The 14,755-nt window shown below is 48.2% G+C and overlaps 1 protein-coding gene across 13 annotated transcripts in view; it reads left to right on the forward strand.

The window, feature by feature from the left end:
- The window catches only part of BBS4 (Bardet-Biedl syndrome 4), a 105,936-nt gene that overhangs the window by 30,737 nt on the left and 60,444 nt on the right, over positions 1-14,755 (forward strand). For 3 of the 13 annotated variants that reach the window (XM_030577490.1, XM_030577496.1, XM_030577491.1), the window contains one exon: positions 6,355-6,524. The exons of 9 other annotated variants lie outside the window; for them this stretch is intronic. The gene's annotated coding sequence lies outside the window, so the exon portion shown is untranslated. Of the gene's footprint in view, positions 1-5,661; positions 5,741-6,354; positions 6,525-14,755 lie in introns of all 13 variants that reach the window. One more of the 13 variants, XM_030577493.1, reaches the window with a different exon arrangement.

Here is a 14,755-nt window from a genome sequence, read left to right on the forward strand (position 1 = left end):
TATAGTTTACTGGGGATTGTTAACATATCAGGTGTGAAGTTTCAAAGAAGTCATTATTGAATTACCATACCTCTTCCTTCTCAGTATTTTCTTCAATACTTCTTTTATCATAACTGGAAAATGTTTTAAGCTTGGTTCACCACACAAAAAAGACCTTTCAGCAGAGACCGGGCACAGAAGAATTCAGGCCAAAGAATGCATCTTTCCGAAAGGGAATGGAGAACTAGACTGGAAACTTCTACAATACTGATCAAATCTAGTACTCCTGCTACGATAAATAACAAACCAGTTATGCACATTACAATAGTAATATCTATTCAGGATTATAAGTGTTTCTTTTAAGAGGGAGATATTCCCCTTCATGGGCTCTGGGGTTTACATGGTAATCATCTATTGATATTAATGTCCAAAACTGCACCACTTAAATCTTAATGCTGATCTCATTGCACAGCCTGTGCTGCTTCCATTATCGTACAAAGCTGCTCTTTTCACATTAAGTGTCTCACTGTAAGGTGGTAGTGAAGACTGCCAGCTTTGAACAGGCAAAGTGTCTCCCCTTGCTGGTGGGGTTCCGTGTGATGATGATAATTTCAAACCACTCTTCAAGGATGATTTTATGGCTAATGAGTTTTGGAATCAATATTGCAAAAATAATCCTGAAAAGGAACATGCGGCTTCTTAGGAGAGTGCTTAGCTGTCCAGTTCCATCTCCCTACCTGTGATTTACAGACCATGCAGATTTTATTCCCTACAGATTTGTCCTCTCTTCTTTCACTTTCCCATTTTCTTTGTCAAAAAGTACTATGCTTTTTCTCACATTGTCTCCCATAATCAGTGGGTCATCAAACATGCTAACTGTTGACTCAAGAGTTCCCTTCTCCACTTCCATCCTGGATCCTCTCCAATCTGCCTATCACCCTTTTTACTCTGTTGAAACTGCTCTCAACTAAATTTCTTATAACTTCTTCCTGGCCACATCACGGGGCCTCTTCTCTATCCTAATTCTTGACCTCTCTGCTGCTTCAGCACTACTGATCATACCTTCCTTCTTTTTAGCTTGTTCTGCTTTGATTTCTGTGCTGCTTTCCTTTCCTGGTTCTCCCCCTGCATAGCTTATACCTTTAGTGCCTTTATAGTATAGGCGCTGTTCTCCTCTTCCACTTTCCATAGGGAGGACACAAGGCTGTCATTGGCCCCCTTTCTTCTCCTTCTTTGGGAAATCGCATCTCACAACTCCAGCTACCATCTTTATGCCAATGACTCGGAAAGCTCTCCTTCACTCTTCACCTCTCTCTCTCTAGCCAGACCTGAATATCATCTAATTTCTCTGACATCTCCTCATGAATGTCACATCAACAACTTAAACTAAACATGGTGTGACGTTGCACTCCATATGTTTTATTGAAATATGCTAATGAGTGTGACTATAATGTAACTGGAATATGCTTTGTGCAAAAGGTCTCTTGTGAGGTATCATTACAAAGCTTATAATCTACTGAGTGTGTTCATCCTATTTGTATGAATGTATCATTCTTGTATCCAAAACTAGGAATATGAAGTATAACTCTGGAGGTCCTGTTGTAATTATGCAAAGTGTGGGCTATTAATGGTGGTTTGGAAGCTTGATGGCTCCCATTGACTAGGACAATTGGTTGTAAATGGTCTGTTTACTTGCAAAGCTTCCTGGGTGCCTGCAGGCCGGCCTGTGGGTAATGAAGAATGAGGTCTCACAGGACATGTGACCATGTCACATGATACTGGAATCCATCTTAAACCTGGTGCTTTTCCCTTGGTGGGGGACGGGCAGGGACCCAGAGAGACAAAAGATTCCCGCCTTGTGCCAAAGCTATAAAAGAGAGTAGAACAGAACAAAAGGAGCGGCAGTCATGAGAAAACCTCTAGTTTCCGCCTAAAGTGTCTGTTAACAAGGACTGTACCAGGGGAAGGGATTTGGGCCCAGACTAGGAAGGAGTGTAGTCTGTGAAAGAAACTTATTGGAACATCTCTGAGGGTGAGATTTTACCTGTATTCAGTTTCTTAATATATTAGGCTTAGACTTGTGTGTTTTTGCTTTATTTTGCTTGGTGACTTTGTTCTGTCTGTTATCATTTGAAATCACTTAAATCCTACTTTTTATACTTAATGAAATCACTTTTGTTTATTAATTAACCCAGAGTTAGTGATTAATACCTGGAGGAGCAAACAGCTGTGCATCTCTCTCTATCAGTGTTATAGAGAACAGACAATTTATGAGTTTACTCTGTATAAAGCTTATACAGGGTAAACTCATAAATGATCCTCCCTCTATAACACTGATAGAGAAATATGCACAGCTGTTTGCTCCCTTGGGTATTAAATGGATTTATTTGGGGTTAGGATCCCATTGGGAACTGGGTGCTGGAGATAGGTGGCCTGCTGAGCAGTTTTTGGTTAAAGTCTGAAGCTTTGGGGGTGTGGCCCAGACCTGGGTCTGTGTTGTAGCAGGCTAGCATGTCTGGCTCAACAAGGCAGGGTTCTGGAATCCCAAGCTGGCAGGGAAAACGGTCTCAGAGGTAAATTCAACACATCAGGTGACAGTCCCAAGAAGGTCCCTGTGACTGAACTTGTCACACATGGCCATACTGAACTCCTTATTTTTTCCTCCAAATCTCTCCCCATTCCTCTTTCTCTAACACTACTGATGACAATACCACCACCCTCCTGTCACTGAATCCCACAACCTGAAAGCCATGTTTGACTGCTCCCTCCCTCACATCCAGACTGTGTCTAAATCCTGCCATTTTTGCTTCACAGCATCTCTAATAGCTGACTTTTCCCCTCTGTTCAGACAGTCAAAGTTTTCTTCTAAGCCCTATTAAACCATCCACATGCATAATTGCAACCTCCTCCTCTCTGGTCTCCCTAACACCCAGTTAGCCCCTACTTCATTCCATTCAAGCCACAGCTGCCAAGATCATCCTCCTTGCTCAGTGCTCTGGCAATGTCAACTGACTCTTAAACTATCTTTTCTAACTTTGCCACCACCACATCAAGCTTCTTGTTCTTACCGTCAGTACCCAGTGTAACTGCACCCCTCCTTGCTCACCTGACCACCTTTTTTTTTTTTTTTTTTTTTTTTTTTTTTTTTGGTATCTATTCAGACCTCCACTTTGCCAGTGATGCTGACCTTGTTGCCCCATTCATCCATTTCTCCCATAGCCACCTTCTATCTCTTGTACTCTACACCCGTGCATGGAATACTCTGTCTGAGTTAATGCACCAGGCCACTTACTCTCTGATCATTCAAAACCCTCCTCAAGACTCTTTTTTGCTAGGAACCCTACAATAAATGAGCCAGCTAATAATTGATGTGTTGGATGGCAATTGGGATAAGTTATGCAAGTAAATACAAAAATAATGATGCGACCGTTGCAGACGTGTTAACAGGCCATTCTACCTTGAATGGTCCCTTACAGTATGTGCCAGCTATGTATGCTATACAATCTGTTCCACCTTGCATTTTGCTGTGATACTGCAAGTTCCTTTTCCAGACCTAAAGAAGAGCTCTGTGTAGCTCAGAAGTCTGTCTCTCACCAACAAAAGTTGATACAATAAAAGTTCTCATCCGCCTTGTCTCTCTAATATCCTGGGACCAACATGGCTACAAATACACAGCATCCAACCACCTCCTGTCCATTCTACATGCATATTTCATCTCCTTCCCTCCACCTTTGTCCGGTTATTTTGTCTTTAAGAGCCTAAGCTCTTTGGGATAGGTACTGTGTCTTTTTCTGTCTCAGAAAACACGTAGCATAGTATAGGTACTGTCACAGTCTAAGGCTATGGCTACACTAGAGCGTATGGCTTCACCACTGTAAGCTCTCTGTGTAGCTGCTCTCTTATAAAGTTCTCCAGCCCCCATGAGCAGTGGTAGCTGTGTCAGTGGAAAAAGTTCTCCCATTGACTTAACACTGTTCACGCTGGTGCTTAAATCGGCATAAATTATGTCACTCAAGGGGTGGTTAGTTCAGACCCCTGAACAACATAACTTACGTCGACTTAAACTGTAGTGTGGCCATAGCCTAAGGAAATAATTAAAGAAAAAAAAGACATAAGCAAGATATACTCTGATGTTTAGTTACATTAAAAATACCATCACCTTGTGTTTATTCTTAATGATGTAAATGGAAACTGAGTACTCAGCAGCGACCCCTCTTCTCTGTCCAATTTAGGAGCACCATTGACCAAAAGGGAAGCCCAGCGGGAGCTCCACCCATTTCTTGGCTAGCAAGATGGAGAGCATGAGACAGGATCTGAGGATATAATGCTTTAAATAGGAGTAAAAGTTTTCAAGGCTGAGCTCAGGATTTAGAGGACCCTCAAGAATGGTGGGAGCTAACTGTTATGGTAAAGATAGTTCTCCTTCAAGATTAACTTGACATTTTTAAAAAAAATACCAAAGTTTGTTTTAGATTCTTACTGGTAAGACTCAAGTTCTTGTTTCTGTGTTAAGAATGCAGCTGCCTGCACTGCAGTTTTTTTCGTTGATCTCATTGGTTCATGCAGGGAAACGCAGAATTGTGAGCTCAGATTCTGGCAGGAAAGTAAAAGAGCAAATAATTTTCAGATTTTTTATTTTAAGATGCATATGTTTGTAATTTAGTTTTACCCATGTTAATGTTTTTGGATCTGAAACAGTGTTTTGTATTGTAATAAACAGGGAAGTACATGTGTGCCACTGCCTTTTGTTGAATGATATCAGAACTTATCCAGCCCTATGCTGCTAACATCCAGTGGAGATTCTTCAGTGACTCCAGTGGCTCTTTTTTCACTGAGTTCTAATGTTGTGAATTTCCAAATGGCTGTGGCAATTATGAAGGCCTAGGTAGCCAAAGGTTACTGGTGAGTCTCATCTTACGTGAGGATTCCGTTCTGCGGTTAGCGTGTAAAGCGAAAACTGCGTATAGTCAAAATTACATTGAGTTGAATGGTGGGCAGAAACGCCTGCACTACAGGTACAGTATTAAAATTATTTTTCTCTTTTCTTTTCGTTTTTGCCGACCACGTAAAGCTGAAATCGCACATGTTAAATGCGCGTAAGATGCGACAGACCTGTATTTATTTTCAGATCCTCCCTGTTCACCTTTTAATGGCTGAAATTTAAGCAGTATTTATTGCCAAAATGTTCCTTTTAAAATAATGAATGGAGCTATTTGCAAATTGCAGATAAAAACAAATTTACTTGGAGTAAATCGGAGTTGTAATTGTCTTAAATGAGACAGAGACTATTTAACTTTGGGCTAATATCTTGTTAGTTATGCAAAGTAGCCTAACAATAGAAATTCTTCAAATTTGCATTTTCCCCTGTAGCTTACTGAAGGAGTCTGAAGATACAATTTTTCAGTAACAGAAAGCTCTTGTATTTAACTTTGGCTCATTTTCCACTAGGGGGAGGTGTAGAGTCAGGAATGTTTGCTTTTTGTTTAAAACTGTTTTTTATTATTATTTTTTAGTTTCATTCCAGTTTTCTGTGTGAAGTGAAGATATTAATATATGATAGTGAGATCACAGCTCTGAATTATGGCTTTCTTACCAGCATCAAAATTGTATATGACAAGTTTTATTAACCCCAGCTGACTGTAAATGACTAAACACCATACAGGTTTATTGTTTGATTTAAAGGTGCTTTGGCTTCAGTTTGCAAAGTAGAAAGAAGGGGAAAGTGAACAAAGAGGATGGCTACAGCTCGAGGAGCAGAAAGGTTTAAAAGAGATTTCTCGTCTTTTCACGTGTATGCATTTGTATATGCATTGTGTGTGTAATTTTATATGCGACTATTCTCAGTGTGTGGTGTGCAATATCTAAAATTTCCTGTTTAGTGTTTTTATATTTTGAGGTATTTTTCTGATAGCATTAATGAGTTTCTGAAGACTGTGTCCCCTTGATTATGATGTCCTCAACCCCCAAAGATGGGTCTGTGTATATCATGGGCTATGTTTTTGTATTGGTTTTCTTTTAAAGCTTTTACTATATTGTTATAGTCTGAATATAAACCTTTGGGAGAGAAGCAGAATCTCTGTGTTGAATCCATCTGCTTACCTGCCCAGCAAGGGATTCCCAAAACATTCACCATGTGCAAAACAATAGTTTGTTTCTAAATCTAAAAATCTCAGTATTAGAATTCAAAAATGTTTTCCATCCACCATCTGTATTTTACTGATGAGAAAGCAATCCACTGGATGTTTTGAGGAGTTCATTGTATCTCGTTGATTTTGAGCCTTATTATTTTGTTATGTTAAAGTTCTTTAAAAGATCCTTTTTACCACTACCACCACTACTATTTTAAAATTGTATTTTAATTCACTGTGCTGGCAGATTTGGAAGCTGAAGCAAGAAGGAGAAATACACAGATGTTTGCAACTCTCTTTCCCTTCAGTGTTTAAATAAATATGGCAATGAAAGCAAGGGGCTTGAATCTGGAATGTTACCACAGTCCTGCCCAGTAGCTAATTGTCCACAAACTACATGACAACTCTGAAAAAAATGTAAGCTCCAGTTGTCTTGCTCCAGTAGATTAAGAAATTACAATCATTGCTATAAAGTGTTGGAGCATCTCTCGAATTTCAGAATGCTTATGGAATTACTGCCACATTCCAAACTTAGTTTAAAAATAATATTAATGTTTTAAATGAAAATGTCTAGGATTTCTTTCCCCATCGTGTTTGATCCCTGGAGGAGGTATCTGTATAAATAGAAACTTGCTTCTTTTAAATTGGTCAATATGACACAAACACTGGATTATGGCATCCCTTTTTTTTTATTAGTGACCTGTAATATGTCAGCATCACCACGGCATGAGTTCTTCCCCCCCCTTTGTGGACAGTGTCAACAAAGACACCACAAGCTTAATGGGCCATAGTGACAGAACTCCTGTGCCATCCCTGAGCTGGTCTATCCATCTGTAAGGGTCCAGTGCTGGGGCTCGTCCCTCTCAGGCGCGGCAGGGAGCCAGGGCGCCTCCCTACAGGCAGCAGTTCATGTAGGCCGAACCCCTCAGCAGGGGCTGAGGGAATAGAGGGTCTGTAAACAAGGCAGAATCCTGGCCCTTCAGCAGGGTTGGGTACACACAAAGTCTGTAAGCCCGGCCCTGGGGCAGGGCAGGGCAGTAAGCAGTTCAAGCTCAGGCCTGTCAGCAGGCTGAGCAAACACAAAGTCTATAAGCCCGGCCCTGGGGCAGGGCGGGGCAGTAAGCAGTTCAAGCTCAGACTCTTAGGCAGGGGCTGAGCAGCAGTTTAAACTGTAAGTCTATATAGAAGGCCTCCTCAGGCCAGGGAGAGGTGGATGTCTGCCACCCTTGGAAGGGTGGCAGGGGGGACGCAGGCCCTCCCACTCCACTGCGTCCCAGCCCGGGGCCCTAGCAGCAGCAAGGGTTCGCTGTAGTCAGTGGGGAATCATGGCCGCAACACACTGACATTGGTTCAGCGTCCCCTGGAGCCAGACTGGGGTCGGCTACCCCCGGGCCACTTCCAGTCTCCCCCTTTCTAGGTACCTGTCCTCCGCTGGCGTTGTCCAGTGGGTCCCAGACCATGGGCTCCTCTGGATACTGGGCGGCGGGAAGCTCCGGCAGCTCCTCCGGATACTGGGCACGAGGCAGGTCAGGCCGGCGCTTCTCCGGGTAGTGAGCGCAGGGCAGGTCAGGCCGGCGCTTCTCCGGGTAGTGAGCGCGGGGCAGGTCAGGCCGGCGCTCCTCCGGGTAGTGAGCGCGGGGCAGGTCAGGCCGACGCTCCTCCGGGTAGTGAGCGCGGGGCAGGTCAGGCCAGCGCTCCTCCGGGTAGTGAGCGCGGGGCAGGGCAGGCCGGCGCTCCTCCGAGTAGTGAGCGCGGGGCAGGTCAGGCCGGCGCTCCTCCGGGTAGTGAGCGCGGGGCAGGTCAGGCCGGCGCTCCTCCGGGTAGTGAGCGCGGGGCAGGTCAGGCCGGCGCTCCTCCGGGTAGTGAGCGCGGGGCAGGTCAGGCCGGCGTTCCTCGGGTATGAGCGCGGGGCAGGTCAGGCCGGCGCTCCTCCGGGTAGTGAGCGCGGGGCAGGTCAGGCCGGCGCTCCTCCGGGTAGTGAGCGCGGGGCAGGTCAGGCCGGCGCTCCTCCGGGTAGTGAGCGCGGGGCAGGTCAGGCCGGCGCTCCTCCGGGTAGTGAGCGCGGGGCAGGTCAGGCCGGCGCTCCTCCGGATACCGGGCACGGGGCAGGTCAGGCCGGCGCTCCTCCGGATACCGGGCACGAGGCAGGTCAGGCCGGCACTCCTCCGGGTAGTGAGCGCGGGGCAGGTCAGGCCGGCGTTCCTCCGGGTAGTGAGCGCGGGGCAGGTCAGGCCGGCGCTCCTCCGGGTAGTGAGCGCGGGGCAGGTCAGGCCGGCGCTCCTCCGGGTAGTGAGCGCGGGGCAGGTCAGGCCGGCGCTCCTCCGGGTAGTGAGCGCGGGGCAGGTCAGGCCGGCGCTCCTCCGGGTAGTGAGCGCGGGGCAGGTCAGGCCGGCGCTCCTCCGGGTAGTGAGCGCGGGGCAGGTCAGGCCGGCGCTCCTCCGGGTAGTGAGCGCGGGGCAGGTCAGGCCGGCGCTCCTCCGGGTAGTGAGCGCGGGGCAGGTCAGGCCGGCGCTCCTCCGGGTAGTGAGCGCGGGGCAGGTCAGGCCGGCGCTCCTCCGGGTAGTGAGCGCGGGGCAGGTCAGGCCGGCGCTCCTCCGGGTAGTGAGCGCGGGGCAGGTCAGGCCGGCGCTCCTCCGGGTAGTGAGCGCGGGGCAGGTCAGGCCGGCGCTCCTCCGGGTAGTGAGCGCGGGGCAGGTCAGGCCGGCGCTCCTCCGGGTAGTGAGCGCGGGGCAGGTCAGGCCGGCGCTCCTCCGGATACCGAGCGCGGGGCAGGTCAGGCCGGCGCTCCTCCGGGTAGTGAGCGCGGGGCAGGTCAGGCCGGCGCTCCTCCGGGTAGTGAGCGCGGGGCAGGTCAGGCCGGCGCTCCTCCGGGTAGTGAGCGCAGGGCAGGTCAGGCCGGCGCTCCTCCGGATACCGGGCACGAGGCAGGTCAGGCCGGCGCTTCTCCGGGTAGTGAGCGCGGGGCAGGTCAGGCCGGCGCTCCTCCGGGTAGTGAGCGCGGGGCAGGTCAGGCCGGCGCTCCTCCGGGTAGTGAGCGCGGGGCAGGTCAGGCCGGCGCTCCTCCGGGTAGTGAGCGCGGGGCAGGTCAGGCCGGCGCTCCTCCGGGTAGTGAGCGCGGGGCAGGTCAGGCCGGCGCTCCTCCGGGTAGTGAGCGCAGGGCAGGTGTTAAACCTTAGTCCCAGATCTGGACCTTAGCGTCCAAAATATGGGGGTTAGCATGAAAACCTCCAAGCTTAGTCACCAGCTTGGACCTGGTACCTGCTGCCACCACCCAAAAAATTAGAGTGTTTTGGGGCACTCTGGTCCCACTGAAAAACCTTCCCTGGGGACCCCAAGACCCAAATCCCTTGAGTCTCACAACAAAGGGAAATAATCCTGTTTCCCTTCCCCCCTCCAGGTGCTCCTGGAGAGATACACAGACACAAGCTCTGTGAAACTACACAGAGTGATTCCCCCTCTCCGTTCCCCAGTCCTGGGAACAAAAAGGACTTTCCTATTCCCCAGAGGGAATGCAAAATCAGGCTAGCCAATTCAACACACACAGACCTCCCCTGATTTCTTCCTCCCACCAATTCCCTGGTGAGTACAGACTCAATTTCCCTGAAGTAAAGAAAAACTCCAACAGGTCTTAAAAGAAAGCTTTATATAAAAAGAAAGAAAAAATACAAATGTTCTCTCTGTATTAAGATGATACAACACAGGGTCAATTGCTTAAAAGAATATTGAATAAACAGCCTTATTCAAAAAGAATACAAATCAAAGCACTCCAGCACTTATATTCATGCAAATACCAAAGAAAAGAAACCATAGAACTTACTATCTGATCTCTTTGTCCTTACACTTAGAAACAGAAGACTAGAAAATAGAACTACTTCTCCAAAGCTCAGAGGAAGCAGGCAGGCAGACAAAAGACTCAGACACACAATTCCCTCCACCCAAAGTTGAAAAAATCCGGTTTCCTGATTGGTTCTCTGGTTAGGTGTTTCAGGTGAAAGAGACATTAACCCTTAGCTATCTGTTTATGACACGCCCCCCAAATTGCAGACAGTGGGGAAGCTTACTGGCGGCAATTTCCTTTTAGAACTTGAAAATAAACAGATTAATACAACACATGCACCTTTACATATACTACTAAGTATATAACTAACAGACTTTTACATGTTAAGAACACTTTTTAACTACTGGATTCTGGGAAACTTTTACGGGAGAGTGCATCAGCAACTTTGTTAGAAGCTTCTGTGATGTGTTGAATGTCAAAATCAAAATTTTGGAGAGCTAAACTCCAACGAAGAAGTTTTTTGTTGTTCCCCTTGGCAGTATGAAGCCACTTTAGTGCAGCATGGTCAGTTTGTAGTTTGAACCGCCGTCCCCAAACATATGGGCGTAGCTTTTCCAGGGCGTACACAATGGCATAGCATTCCTTTTCACTGACTGACCAGTGACTTTCCCTCTCAGACAGTTTTTTGCTGAGAAACACGACAGGATGGAAGTTGTGATCTGTTGCTTCCTGCATGAGTACTGCTCCTATACCACGCTTAGATGCATCCGTGGTTACTAGGAATGGCTTGTCAAAGTCCGGGGCCCTGAGTACAGGGTCAGACATGAGGGTTGCCTTAAGTTGGGTAAAGGCCTTTTGACACTTATTAGTCCACTTAACTGCATTTGGCTGGGTCTTTTTGGTCAGGTCGGTCAATGGGGCAGCGATTTGGCTGTAGTGTGGTACAAATCGCCTGTAGTATCCGGCCAAGCCTAAGAAGGATTGGACCTGTTTTTTTGACCTTGGGACAGGCCACTTTTGGATAGCATCCACCTTGGCCTGTAGGGGGTTTATGGTTCCTCGACCCACCTGGTGCCCCAGGTAAGTCACTCTGTTTTGGCCTATTTGACACTTTTTGGCCTTAACAGTTAGTCCTGCCTGCCTGATGCGCTTAAAGACCTTTTCCAGGTGTAGTAGGTGTTCGGGCCAGGAGTGTGAAAAAATGGCCACATCATCGAGGTAGGCAACTGCAAATTCTCCCAGTCCAGCTAGTAGACCGTCTACCAGCCTCTGGAAGGTGGCGGGTGCATTTTGAAGGCCGAAAGGAAGGACATTGAATTCATACACCCCCGCATGGGTGACAAATGCTGACCTCTCCTTGGCAGGTTCATCTAGCGGTACTTGCCAGTACCCCTTGGTTAAGTCTATTGTAGAGATGAACTGGGCACGTCCCAACTTTTCCAATAGCTCATCAGTGCGTGGCATTGGATAGTTGTCCGGACGAGTTACCGCATTTAGCTTACGGTAGTTCACGCAAAAGCGTATTTCCCCATCTGGTTTGGGTACCAGAACCACTGGAGATGCCCATGCACTGGTCGATGGGCGGATTATACCCATCTGTAGCATGTTTTGGATCTCCCGTTCTATAGCAGCTTGGGCATGAGGAGACACCCGGTAGGGTGGGGTTCTGATTGGGTGAGCATTACCTGTATCAATGGAGTGGTATGCCCGTTCAGTCCGTCCTGGGGTGGCTGAGAACAATGGGGCGAAGCTAGTGCACAGCTCCTTGATTTGTTGCCGCTGCAGACGTTCCAGGGTGGTTGAGAGGTTCACCTCTTCCACGCCACCGTCTTTTTTTCCGTCGTAGTAGACACCGTCAGGCCACTCAGCCTCATCTCCCTGGACTGTAAACTGACAAACCTGTAAGTCTTTGGAATAGAAAGGCTTGAGAGAATTAACATGGTACACTTTAGGCTTTAGTGAGGAATTGGGAAATGCTATGAGGTAGGTTACAGCTCCCAGGCGCTCTTGGACCGTGAATGGCCCTTCCCATGATGCTTCCATTTTATGGGCCTGTTGCGCCTTCAAGACCAGAACCTGGTCTCCTACCTTGAAGGAACGTTCTCTGGCATGTCTGTCATACCAGACCTTTTGCTCTTCCTGAGCATCCTTTAGGTTCTCTCTAGCAAGGGCTAAAGAGTGTCGGAGGGTGCTTTGTAGGTTGCTTACAAAGTCCAGAATGTTAGTTCCTGGAGAAGGCGTAAACCCCTCCCATTGCTGCTTCACCAACTGTAATGGCCCCTTAACCTTGTGACCATACACAAGTTCAAATGGTGAAAACCCTAAACTGGGATGTGGTACAGCCCTGTAGGCAAACAGCAACTGCTGCAACACTAGGTCCCAATTATTGGAGAATTCGTTGATGAATTTTCGTATCATGGCCCCCAAAGTTCCATTGAACCTTTCCACCAGGCCATTGGTTTGATGGTGGTACGGGGTGGCAACCAAGTGATTCACCCCATGAGTTTCCCACAGTTTTTCCATGGTCCCTGCCAGGAAATTAGACCCTGAATCTGTAAGGATGTCAGAGGGCCAACCTACCCTGGCAAAGATGTCTGTTAGGGCCAGGCACACAGTGGTAGCCCTGATGTTGCCTAGAGCTACTGCTTCTGGCCATCGGGTAGCAAAGTCCACTAAAGTCAGTACATACTGCTTTCCTCTGGGCGTCTTTTTTGGGAAAGGGCCCAGAATATCCACAGCTACTCGCTGAAATGGGACCTCAATTATGGGGAGTGGCTGGAGAGGGGCCTTGACCTGGTCTTGAGGCTTACCCACCCTTTGGCATACCTTACAAGACCGGACATACTTGGCAACATCCTTGCCCATCCCCTCCCAGTGGAAGGACTTCCCCAACCGGTCCTTGGTTCTGTTCACCCCAGCATGGCCACTGGGATGATTATGGGCTAAGCTTAAGAGCTTCCCCCGGTACTTAGTTGGAACCACCAACTGTTTTTGCGGCTGCCATTCTTCCCGGTGTCCACCAGAAAGAATTTCCTTGTATAAAAGTCCTTGGTCTATAACAAACCGGGATCGATTAGAAGAGCTGAGAGGCGGTGGGGTGCTCCGTGCCGCCGCCCAAGCTTTCTGAAGGCTGTCATCTGCTTCCTGCTCAGCCTGGAACTGTTCCCTTGAGGCTGGGGTCATCAGTTCTTCCTCAGACTGTGGACTTGGGCTTGGTCCCTCTGGAAGCGATGTAGGTGATGGGGTTGTTTCCGTTGCTGGTGAACCGCTCTCCGCTGGTGCACCTGAGGGTATTTCAGGCTCTGGCTGAGCCTTTTGGGTATGGCTGTCTTTTGCTTCTGCCAGTTCTGGCTTGCTGGCGCCCTCTGGCGTTGAGTTTGAAGATGTGGTTGCACTTGCTGGTGCTGGTTGCTGTTCCAGTTCCGGGCCTGGGACTGGAGATGCTGTGGCTGTTTCAGTGGTAGGCATGGAATCCGGGTCCACTACCTCTGTCTGGGTCTCTGGTAACACAGACGGGGCCTCTGTGGACGGCTCAGGAACAGGAATGGGTCTGGAAGCTTGCCTGGTTTGGCTACGGGTAACCATTCCCACTCTCTTGGCCCGCCTCACCTGGTTGGCCAAGTCTTCCCCCAGTAGCATGGGGATAGGATAATTGTCATAGACTGCAAAAGTCCACATTCCTGACCAGCCTTTGTACTGGACAGGCAGTTGAGCTGTAGGCAAGTCTACAGCTTGTGACGTGAAGGGGTAAATTGTAACTTTGGCCTTTGGGTTGATGAATTTGGGGTCTACGAAGGATTGGTGGATAGCTGACACTTGTGCCCCCGTGTCTCTCCACGCAGTAACCTTCTTTCCGCCCACTCTCAAATTTTCCCTTCGCTCCAAGGGTATTTGAGAGGCATCTGGGCCTGGGGATCTTTGGTGTGATGGAGGTGTAATGAATTGCACTCGCATGGTGTTCTTGGGACAGTTGGCCTTGATATGTCCCAGTTCATTACACTTAAAGCATCTTCCATCTGATGGGTCACTGGGCCGAGGTGAGTTACTGGAGACTGGTGAGGTTGAAGGGTAGGGTATCTGTGGCTTTACTTGGGTGGTATGTGGGGTCTTTGGCTGTCCTCGGTTGTAGGGTTTATGGTCTGTGTGCCCCCTGGGGTAATTGTTCCCCTTGACAGTAGCTTTCTTGCTTTCTGCCAGTTCCATCCATTTGGCTCCAATCTCCCCCGCCTCAGTGATATTTTTGGGATTTCTATCTTGTATGTACCGTGTGATGTCTTCAGGAACACCGTCCAAGAACTGCTCCATTTGTATGAGGAGGTTCAGTTCTTCCAAGGTTTGAATGTTGTTTCCTGTTAACCAGGCCTCATAGTTTTTTGCAATGTAGTAGGCGTGTTTGGGAAATGACACCTCTGGTTTCCACTTTTGGGTTCTGAAGCGCCGACGGGCATGATCTGGGGTTATCCCCATCCTGTATCTGGCCTTGGTTTGAAAAAGTTTATAGTCATTCATTTGCAGCTTAGGCATTTCAGCTGCCACCTCTGCTAAAGGTCCACTGAGGTGTGGCCTTAATTCTACCATGTACTGGTCTTCGGGGATGCTGTACCCAAGACAGGCTCTTTCAAAATTTTCCAAGAAGGCCTCGGTGTCATCACCTGCCTTGTAGGTGGGATATTTTCTGTGCTGTGGAGCAATAGTTGGCGCCGGGTTGTTAGGGTTGGCTGGGACATGCAGCCCAGCTTTTGCCAAGTTCAGTTCATGCTTTCTCTGTTTTTCCTTCTCTTCATCTTCTTTTTGTTGTTTTTCCATTTCTCGGCGGTGGGCCAACTCTTCCTCTTCTAGTTTTCTTTTATGTGCTGCCTCTAAGGCTGCC

The sequence above is a fragment of the Gopherus evgoodei genome, chromosome 10 (genome assembly GCF_007399415.2).
Source record: "Gopherus evgoodei ecotype Sinaloan lineage chromosome 10, rGopEvg1_v1.p, whole genome shotgun sequence".
NCBI classification, from domain to species: Eukaryota; Metazoa; Chordata; order Testudines; family Testudinidae; genus Gopherus; species Gopherus evgoodei.